The sequence below is a fragment of the Phalacrocorax carbo genome, chromosome 1, assembly GCF_963921805.1.
Source record: "Phalacrocorax carbo chromosome 1, bPhaCar2.1, whole genome shotgun sequence".
NCBI classification, from domain to species: Eukaryota; Metazoa; Chordata; class Aves; order Suliformes; family Phalacrocoracidae; genus Phalacrocorax; species Phalacrocorax carbo.
Window position 1 is genome coordinate 85,754,081 of NC_087513.1, and position 10,892 is coordinate 85,764,972.

The 10,892-nt window shown below is 45.1% G+C and overlaps 1 long non-coding RNA gene across 2 annotated transcripts; it reads right to left on the reverse strand.

Annotated features, from left to right (window-relative positions):
• Positions 1-2,206: 2,206 nt before the first annotated feature.
• Positions 2,207-10,870, reverse strand: LOC135315512 (uncharacterized). Of its 2 annotated transcripts, XR_010374999.1 has the most exons (4): positions 10,792-10,870; positions 10,298-10,455; positions 6,996-7,170; positions 2,207-2,287 (listed from the first exon to the last, which is right to left on the reverse strand). It is a non-coding gene; the product is annotated as an uncharacterized LOC135315512 (long non-coding RNA). The 2 variants fall into 2 exon arrangements; XR_010374998.1 differs by lacking the exon at positions 10,792-10,870 and having other exon boundaries at positions 10,298-10,723.
• Positions 10,871-10,892: the final 22 nt, after the last annotated feature.

Below are 10,892 nucleotides of genomic sequence, written 5' to 3' on the forward strand. Positions count from 1 at the left end.
TTGCCTTTTTTAAAACATTTACTTCATTTTCTCATTAATGTCTCATTTCCAAACAGTGAAACATACAGCAGCTCCTTCTCCTAAATGTCAGTTGAATCTATACTAGTGATGCTGCTCAAACTGCATTTTTAAAAATAATCCGCAAGCAGCTAATGTGATTTTTAAATTCCCAGTGTTATGTAAAAAGCCACAATATTTTTAGCCTTACAAAATATCAGTTGTCATCTCCTCACTCTCTCCCTTTGATATATTGGAGATAGAAGCTCACAGAAACTGTAGATATTAACTCTTTTAAAAAAGTAAGGGTTTTTTTTTTCTGCAGTATGGTTTTGGAGTTATACAAATCTTAATAAAAACATATTAAAATACCCAAAAGCTTAAAATCAAGTCTGAACAAAGGAAGTACTTCTTAATTTAAAAGCTAGTGATTCTGTCCTGACTGCCAAATTCTTATGTCTGGAATAATGACAGTAAAATGTATCCAGAAGCAAAATATCGACTTAAACTGTTCACTCACGCACTGACAGAATGGCCTTCATATTAAAAAAATCTCCAGAAAGTACCCTCTTCCATATAACATAAAGCACACAGCTGCTGTGAGTAAGCTCTGGCAAATCAACATTGACTCAAACTATTTTTGGAATCAAGTCAGGCCTGCTGCTGCTTCTGGAAGATCTGAATAAACCTACCTGCTGCACTCCATAAGGAATATGGTGGGATCCAGAATGCTTGCCTCTGCTTATTTGGAGGTGACCTTTCCATTCCCATCTGTGTTTACAAGTCTTCTGAGGTAAAATGTTTTCACATGCTGACAACCTCCTTAATCACGTTTGGGCCTTGCTTCTTTCTGTGTTTTCTACTGAAATTTGAGGAACAGGATCTCAGAATAGGCTGCCTTGCTACCTTTTCTTCTTATTGTCTTGCAACCTTTGACAATCCTGATGATACCTTCAGGTGCTTCTGGCCAGGAGGCACTCCGTACCAGAAACCAGGAAAGGAGAGCATCCTGGCCTCAAGCCTGATGTGGTCGTAGCTGATCTTTGAAAGAAATCCCCTGACTTCCTGGATTTTGTGGCACCAATGCAATTCAGGAGATGGCCACTAGAAACTCCTGGAATAATAATGTTTATGGTTGCACCACACAGTATATGGAGGCATATGTATTCATACTGGGCTAAGGCAAAGGCCCTCAAGTCCATGTACAGGAAAGTCAATAGCCACCAGTCTAGGCAGCATTATGCCCAGCAACTGGTAACCTTGTCACTTCCCACACATATGAAGGAGTGCTACTGCCTTGGAACAAAGCAATCACTGGGTGAGAGTGCCTGCTGGGCACTGCTGAGGAAGGCCTTAACACCATTGTTGCCTTTGTGCTGGTAGATGACTGCTGTTTTCTCTTAAGCCTGGCTAAGTTTGTGACTGGCCAGCAACTGCAGTTGAGTAACCCTGCCATGAATCACTAGTGTTTTTAATGCTTGCAAGTACTCTTTCATATAATTGTTTGGGTTGGAAGGAACCTTTAAAGCTCACCCAGTCCAGGACCCCCCTGCCATGGGCAGGGACTGATCTTTCACTAGGTTGCTCAAAGCCCTTGTCCAACCTGATGGGCAGTGGCTTGTCCTTACCTAGCACCTTTAATCTTCAGCCAACCCTGTTCTGTCCACATTTTTGACAGAAAAGCAATTTTAAATGGAATCAAGTCATACATTGATTCAATATATGAGGTTTTTTTCCATATGATTAGCCATCATGATGTTTCAAAAAGTTTCCCACATCTTGCACTCTCACGTGTAGTTAGGCCCAGTCTTATACAGTAAGGCCCTGAAACATAAGGTGCAGTTAATGCAAGAGCATGTCTTCTGCATTTTGGGAGCTCTTAACTTTTCTCTGCTTTTACAGAAGGTTGCTCTTCCTTTCTGTCTCCACAAGGCTGGTTTTAATCTGCAGTAGGTAAGAGAACATTCGCCATACTTCCATATTTACTACTTCTTCCTCAGTTTACTGTGAGCTGGAAAAAAGAGTTGGAACAATTGTAGATGAGAAGAGTTCTTGTCTCATGGCCTCTCAAATCAGATAAATAATTGGTATGTTTAGGAGAGCGGAATTTTTCAGGCACAGAGCACCAACCATAACTTGAAATTCCATTCCTTGCTTGGAGGTGCAGGGATTCAGAGAACAATTTTTGAGTCAAGAGCAAACACAAATGGAGACTCTAGGACTCTGGTATAATCTGGTAAGAGAGCAAAGCAGATTGGATGCAGTACCGTAGGCTCCTCATCAGTGTAAGCTGAAAGACAAAATTAATTCTTAGTCTAATAAGGCAGGTCATTCCAGCCTCAAAACCAAGCCAGAGCCTGAGAATATCGGGCATGGAAGAGTCAAAAAGAGTCTATGGTTTAGTGTCCCTTTAATCTTAATCATAAGCTAAGGTCATTAAGTCGAATGTAGGCTTTTGGCACCCAAGGGCTGATATCTGTCTGCAGTGATATCAAGTCTTGAGGAGTTAAAGGCAATGAACAGCATCAACCAGACCAGACCTTCATCCGTATTCTTCAAAGCATTCCTCTCAGTACTGACCTGTACCCTTCTCTGTCCCATTCCTCAAGACAACTCATTTGCAGCATATAGTCTAGCCCCTGTGGAATGCCTCCTTTTGAAACTTAGGAGGGTGTGCTGGTTTTGGCTGAGAAGGGGTTAATTCTCCTCACTGTGGGGGTCGGCTACCTTTCCAGCTTCCCGCGCTCTGCCGCGTGGCGGGGGGAGTGGGAGGGGCAGGGCCATGGTGGGGGCGGCTGACCCCGACTGGCCAATGGCAGGTTCATTCCGTACCATGTGACACCATGACCAGTATATTGAGGGGGGGCAGTGGCAGCGCGGAGGCGGCGCGGTGTCAGGTCGGCAGGCGCGGTTCGTTTCGGCAGTTCGTTCCCCCTCTCCCCTCCCTTCCCCCCTCCCCCGGGGCTTTGCGCCTCTCGTTGTTCTCCTTTACATTGCATTTCTATTGTTGTTTCTTTTAATTTTAATTATTAAACTGTTCTTATCCCAACCCACGAGCGTTACCCTTCTGATTCTCTCCCCCATCTACCGGTGGGGCAGTGAGCGAGCGACTGTGTGGGGCTGAGCTGCCGGCTAAACCACGACAGAGGGAATGGATAAAAGCAGTATTTGGACCTCTATGCAGACTTCCTCTGTCTTGGATCAGGAGAAAATTGGAACCATTTTACAGCATTGGAGAAATGCGGGCTGTCTGGTGAGTCCCAAAGCAAGTGGACATCTGGAACTGACTAAGGCGGCCCTTTCCCTTTCAGGGATGCTGTGGTTATGTCACCATACGCTGCCTGCCTGTGCATTGTTTGGATGTAATATGTGGCTCTTGCACTGTTTTAAATTTACCACACCCTTCCACAAATCCACAATCTTTTCTGTTTTACTTCAAAAACATGTTTGCAATACAAACATATCCTTTCTTTGTTATCAGTCTCATTTTTGTTTTATATCCTTAAGATAGAGGCTTGATGACGGCTTTGGGAGGACACAGTTTTGGAGACTGTCGCCATAAAGGCCAAACAAACAGGAAGCAAAAGGATTACTGCTGGTAGGACACAGCAATTCTTTTCATGACATTGCATGCTGTGTACCAAGGTGCTGGGAAGAAAGCTGTTGGTGGGAGGCCCAGAAAAAGCAACACTGATCTAGAGAAATAGCTTTGTAAATATCCCATTTATTTCTTTTGGCAGCAGCAAGTCTAACACTGTCTCTGTAACCATCAGTCACTCTGCAGAAAATGGTTTGATAGGGTTTTCTTCATAACCTGACCCACCCTATTTTCATTAGCAGCCTGATGGTTGGCTTAGTTTCCAGGCATCTTTAACTACCTGCTGCTCCCAACTTTTAGCCAGCACTGTCACAGACATCACTTGGGACTCAGGAATCGCAGGCAAGAAGTATATTTCCATATGAAGCCTGAACACAGATGATCTTCACTGGGATTTCAACTGGCCAAATGCATGCCTAAAGTTGTTTACATGAAAACTAAGTGTTTTGGGTAAGGGTAAAGGTTCCAAGTAACTTTTTTCATGAGCCATGGGAGCCAAGGGTCAGGAGGTTTCCCAAGTACCCAGGAGACATCGTACTGGCCTTCATCAAGGCAACTGGAGAATGCCTTGGTTGAAGGAAGTGCATCTCCAGAAATGTACATCCACAGCCAAGTTCTTTAATGCAACATCTTGAGCTGTTGCCCAAGCATGTACTACTGACAGGCAGCGATTGTTCACAGTTAATACAGGAAAAGCCCTTTGCATTGGCATAAAGTTGTGGTAATCAACTGATCCAGAATTTAGGCTATGCCTCTGTCATCCCAGCATACCTCTGGAGAACCCAATGTGCAAATTGTCAGTGACTTGGTAATACAAGATCCACTTTCTGAGGACCTCTCCTGCATTTTTAATAATAGCTGTGGCCACTGATCTCTCAGTATCACTATAAAGCTCTGGCAATGGTGGTCTGTAACTGCTACTACCCCATTCTCCACAGTCAGTGGCTTTCACACAGTACTCGATCACATTGCTAGGTATAGAATGAATTTAGCACAACTCTTCACTAAGGCCTGTCACACCCTTACATTTTCAACCTACTGAAAATCATACTCAGCTTGAAAACCAGCTCTCTCCCGTAAGTTGTCACTTGTCACAGACCCCTAGCTGCCACTGAAAGGACAGTGGCTCTGCTGCAAGGCCCTGCTAATTATCCTGACAACTCCATGAAACCGTCAAAGATTTTTGTCTAGTCTGTAATCATCCTCTTATTCATACTGGCAGTAAGTTAAACTAGCAAACATACCAGTAGCTACATGTACTAAACCTAGGAACTGCAGAAAACTTAATATAGCTCCACAACCCTTGCTTTTAGAAAGCAAGGGCTTGAGGGGCTACACCTCTTAAAGCTGTACTTACATTGTGTTTTACTGTGCAGCTTGTAGATAACATTTGGCCAAATATTTTTTCAAGCAGACTGTTGGACCATATGCATACTTGGTTTGTTTGTTGCTTTGCTGTAGGGCCTTGGTTCCTTGAACAACCACAGTGTACGTGCCAGGTTTTGCAGGACTCCAGCCTGGAGTTAACCAATTATTTGGCTTTGTGAGGCTCAGAAGAGAGGGTAGTTTGTTTCAGGATCCACACCCTATAGATAATGCAGGTGTGGACTATAGCAGGCTTTATTCTTCCTGACCAGAACAATCTTATTATGTATTCCTAATATACTTGCAAGTCCAACATGCCCTGGCATATGCATTGCACATCTTTACAGGCACACCACAAAATAGAGAATTAGCAGTCTGCAAAGCCTGCCCCTGCTAATTTGGCTATCTCACTTCTTATGCAAAAAAATAGCACTGGGGTAGAAAGGGGCCACATGGGGACCGGAGTGACCAGGATCCTGTCCCAGGTTAATGTTACTGGGAGCGTGGCTCAGCATCTGTGTCCCTCCAGTACTGAGCAGCTGCGCTAGATACTTCTCTGGGAAGCCATCACAGAGCTTCTCTTAAGATGTAGGAGGGGGCTCAGTATGAGACCAAAGCTGCTGAGAACCTGCTTTTTGCCTCTTAGCTTTGTCACAGGGAGGATATAGAAGGAAGAACTCTTTTCCAAGGACACAACACCCTCCCCCTGACACATATACACACTCAAATTAGTCCTGGAACTTTTTGCCAAAATCCCCCAGGACACAACAAGATATGCCCCCAGCTCTGTTGAGTATATACATCTATTTGATTATGCTTATTTACAGGAAGGAGCATGGCTTGTTTGTGCCATGCTTACAAGACTACATTACATAACAAAGAAAGGAGGTTTCTACCACAAAAGCATGGTACTTAGGGGTGGAAAGAGCTTGCACCACACATAGGAAATCTTTTAATTAGCAGGCTGAAAGATCTGTTTCTTTGACAGTCAGTTCTGAAGCAATATTTGCACAGAACAGCCAAATATGTCACCGCTTGCCTTGCTGGTGGCAAGGGGTGGGACATATGGTTGAGGAAATGGCTGCTTTCCAAGCCGAATGGGCTCTGATGGCCATCCATACTCAGCCACATACACGGGCATGCCCCAACCACCCATCTGTGCTTCAGCTGCATCCCACTGCCTTTGCCAGGCTCAGCTGACTGCTCAGAGTTTTCCAGAGTTGCAGAACAGCTCATACTCCACCTGGGGGAAGAGATATCCACCAGGACAGCCTGCTTGCTTCCCTCATCCCTCAGGCACAGAGCCCAGCAGCAGTGAGCAGGAGGTGCGGGAAAGCAGTGAGGGGGAGGAAGCCTGCCAGCGAGCAAGCCCCAGGAGCCATGGAGCTGCAGGCTAGCCACACTGCTGAGAAGCAGACAGAGGCAGCAGCTCAGCAGGAAATCTTGGTGGCAGGAGACAAGGAAACAGCAGTGAGGCTGGTAACTCATCTGAGACCTACATCTCCTGCCCAGGAGCCCCTACCATGGCTCTATCTAGGAAAGACCTGCCAGCCCTGCTTGAAATGGAGCTTCTTCACTGGACAGGTAACACCCCAAGCCCCTGCTCCCCTGGCTGCCTGGCCACTCTGATGGCCTGTGACACACTGTCATAACCATGGTCATACCACAGAGACACTTTGCTCCCTCTTATTTGTATGTCGCTGAATTGCCTTGCTAAAAAGCATTTCCTGGCACAGCAAGGTTTGGGATTTTTTTTTTTGTTTGTTTACAGCTTATGGTCTATTCTAGTGTTCTAGTCAGGGCAATCTAATTGTATGCGTATGGCTAGAATGGCCTTCTGAAGTATGTGCATATGCATGTGTATCGTGGAATACATTCATAATGGTATTTGAAGACTTGCAATGACACTTTTCAGAGACTGATGAGGTTCCCTGTAGCTGCTAAACAGCTCCCCTTCTGGGGAGGGACACTACTGAAGTGTGCTTTGCACAGCAGGCTCAGTTTTGAAAGCAAGCAGCAGAGACACACTAGTTACCTGTCCTGGGTAGTTGGTTGTTCAGGGACTTCTCCAAGAGAATTCATGACCTTTGCAAATAGCATTCCTGACTGCATGCCAGTTTCACAGATCCAGGAGGATGACGAAGCTCATAAGGGCTGGAGGCTCTGCTGTCCCCAGTACTGTGTTTGGCAACCAGCTGTCAACACACATCCTACAATGGGAATGAGGCATTCCAACTTGAAGCTGCCTTTTGGTCAGGAGAAAGACAGCTCTGCATACATCACGGCATCCACAAAGAGTGGGAGCAGAAGCCATGGCAGGTGTCAATTTATGTCTGACGTAGCACAGAGCACAGCAATTCCTAGGAGAGCCCTTCCAGGGTGCATTACATTCATTGGTCTGTACAGATAAAGACAATTTGCTGCAGGTGGCCCTACCCTGGACAGTACAGGCCTAACCTCATCTGTATCTCTTTGCCAGAGGACCAAAGTGGACCCATTATATATTCCCAACTCTTCCAGTAGGCCCAGACACAGCATTTAATACAGCACAGGGTAAGCTTATGAGTAGCATAATTAATGTAGCTTATTAATGCAGCTTAGCATTAATCAATAGAATGTGGTTGGACTACACAGAGGTTATATCATTAAAGAAGTATCACAGATGCAACACAGGTATGACTCAGAACCTTTCATCGGTTAGGAAAACCATGGACTTCTATGCAGTATCACTAATTATTAACTAACTTATGCTGAGATAAAATGGCACTAACTGATCTGCTGATATGGATGGAAATCACAGAATGGTAGGGGTTGGAAGGGACCTCTAGAGATCATCTTGTCCAACCCCCCCTGCTTGAGCAGGTACATCTAGAGCAGGGGAATTTCAGGGAAAAATTAGAGATGCAGATGTTTTACAATTTTAACACAACTAAATCATCCTATCCAGCATCCAGATTGCTTTCCTCTGACCTTAAACCCATTGTTAACACAAAGATTCCCATCTGCAACTACCTGAACCCTCTCAAATATAGGTAAGATTTTCTGCCTGACAAGTTTAATGCCCTGTTAGCATCCCGGCAAATAATCCTTCCTTTTGCATTCAAGGACTTTTGTCTTCTCTTACATCTATTTTTATTTTCATTTTATAGGCACTTAACCACTGCTAGCATACACCTCATCTCAGTGCAGTGCATGAATTCGCCACATCACTTCTGTATCACATTGTTCCTTATTTACTCATTGCATTACACAGCTGAATTACCAGTGAAGATTCTTTACATCTGTCTCCATGAAAACTTAGTCTCTCTGAGGTGGGTTCCTTGAACTCTAAGCATTTCTAAGCTTTGATTTGACAGCCAGGCTTGCTTCCTGACACTACTCTTAAAGAAACCCAGCTAGAACTGCATTTTCCAAATCCCTCCAACATCTGCTTTGTAGTCAGCTGTCATTTCACCCATGGTGCAGAATAGCATTCACACTCAATATACTCCAAGATACCAGATTTTTTCATGGCATGGGACAGCCAAAATGATTTATGCAGAGGACTGCTGCTAATTCCAGAAATGGCAAGGTCAAACATGTGTCATCTGGCACAATAAGCTGAGTATATGTGCTGATCCATCTCTGTACACAGATAGCTAAACGCCTATTCAGGACTAATGTTTTGCTTCAGCTACTGAGATTGACTACAGCTGTGTACACCTCAAGGTGCTAATTTCAATTTGCAGCAGAAAAAGGTCTGCTTTTCCAAGCAAAGAGTTGCATAAAGGAAGGTTGCTAGCATAAGGAGATTCTTATTTTCTTTCCAGAGGAATCAGAACTAACACAGGGAAGTTAGTTCATTGTCATCGCCAGTTACAAAAGCACAAACTTTAAATCCATTATATGTCAAGTATGAAATCAGATTAAAGTTTCCCCCATGTATTCTGATGTATTTTGGTTTGAGAATTCTAGCTTTCACATGTCCAACTTGCTAAACACTTCTCTGTTTCATATGTGTTTCCTGAAATGAGGAGTTAATCCAAAATATCTAAGAGGGTCTGCTTTTTATATTCCCACTTTGTTTGATCTGCCTTCGCGAACTTTTAACATCACCATATTGGTGAGACAAACATGCAAGCATCTGAATTTATGGGGATGTGACCAGGAAGTATGAGAGAGCAGATTTTTTTCATATTCTCTCAGCACTTTTTAAATCTCAGTCTGAGACATTCTTTGTTTTCTCTGGAATCAGGGCTAGCCCAGGGAACAGTGGCAAAGTACTCTGAGGTCAGGCTCACTGTAAGGTGTGCTGTGATATTCCAGAATTTGGTTAGTGATTCCACAGTGAAATCTTCTTAGCTCTGCACCAACATCTCTACCTGTACAAGAGGGAAAAAGATTGTCTGCACTAGAAAAGCAACAGTGTTAGAAGACCCAGCACAGAGATACCTTCCTATATAACTACGTCGTGCATTAGTCAAGGGAGGTAACGGGGCTAATGCTATGCCTACAGAAGCAGCAGTAACTTTGGGATTATTTAGCACCCATAGAAGAGCAACATATCCTAAGCAATTCACAGCTATGGATCAATCAGATCAATAGTTCATCAGTGGCAGCTATGTCAGTAGTGGGATGCTCAGTGCTACACATTGCTATGGGTGACATTTTCACATCGTACGTGAAAATGGAAAAACCTCGCAGAGGGCCCAGTTTTTCCAACTGTATCAGCTGGTTAAATAAGAGATGTTACCTCTTTGTACAAACCTTCTTGTAAAATTAAAGATTTGTTTATACTGGATTTCTTAAACCTTGATGAACCTCTTTGCATAGCTCTAATGTGAATGTTTTGCAACTGTGCACACTGGGAGTCTAACTGGTGGTGTTTGCATCTTACTTGCCCACCTGTGAGTAAGTTACTAGTACTAAAAGGTACCTATGTTGATAGGCAAGTCTTAGGAGCAGACAAGCCCCAGATTTCCTGAGCATTGCCAAATACAGTAAATTCCCTGGATAATATCCCTACAACAGTAGGGATATTAACCCCAATATTAAGGCCAAATTCCCAAGTACAATGATTGCACAAAGCACAGGAATTCTGCCTTTATTGGTATCCCCTTTCCCTAAGAGGCTTAGAAGCAAGGAGAAGAAGGTAAGATTGGGGTTGAAAATTACATGTTCCATTGTGCCGGGTCAGGCTGTCCCTAGTCTGAACCCCGAGTCAGCACTGGGATAAAAATAACACCCATGTGCAGCACAAGCAAACCAACAAAGCAGTTCAAGTGGCTAAAGAGGGTAGTGTTTGATACAAAACAGTTTAGTGTTTGCCTTGCAGTCAGTACAAGGAGAACAACTCACTTTCTGCACGGTAGAGTCATCTGATGTTTGGTTTAGTTTCCGGAAGACAAGGGAGCGCGAGTCAGATGCTCTCACAGCTAGTTCGTGCGAGGATGAGGCCAGCAGAGACCCTGACTCACCAGAGCCGCTGAATTTCTTCCTAACGTCCAGCTCAGCGACTAGAAGTGAAATCATGGGCTGAGGGCAGCTCTGGAGTTGAGGGAGATGGCAAGAGCTGGTCTCTGCGGGAGCGGGAAGCAACGAGCGCCCAAGGGGGCCGGACCGGGCGAGGGGCCACGCTGCGAGGCCCCGCCAAGGCGATAGGAGGGGGCTGGGGGACAACCTCAGCACACGCTTCCTGCTTCGTGACCGCGGGCAGGTAGAGAAGCGACCCCCTCCCCCCGCCCCCTTTGCCCTCCCCGCAAAGCCAGAGGGGGCGCGCACACGACACCAGCCCAGGGCCCCGCCGCCCCAGCGCGCCCCGTCCCCCGGCGGCGCGCGCCTTCCTCCCTTACCTCATTGCCACATTCCCCAGCGAGTGAGCTCAGCTGTTCGCGCAGCCTCTCTCCTTTTATGGTCAAACAACTTTGCCTGGGCGAGGCTTTTTTCGCGAGTT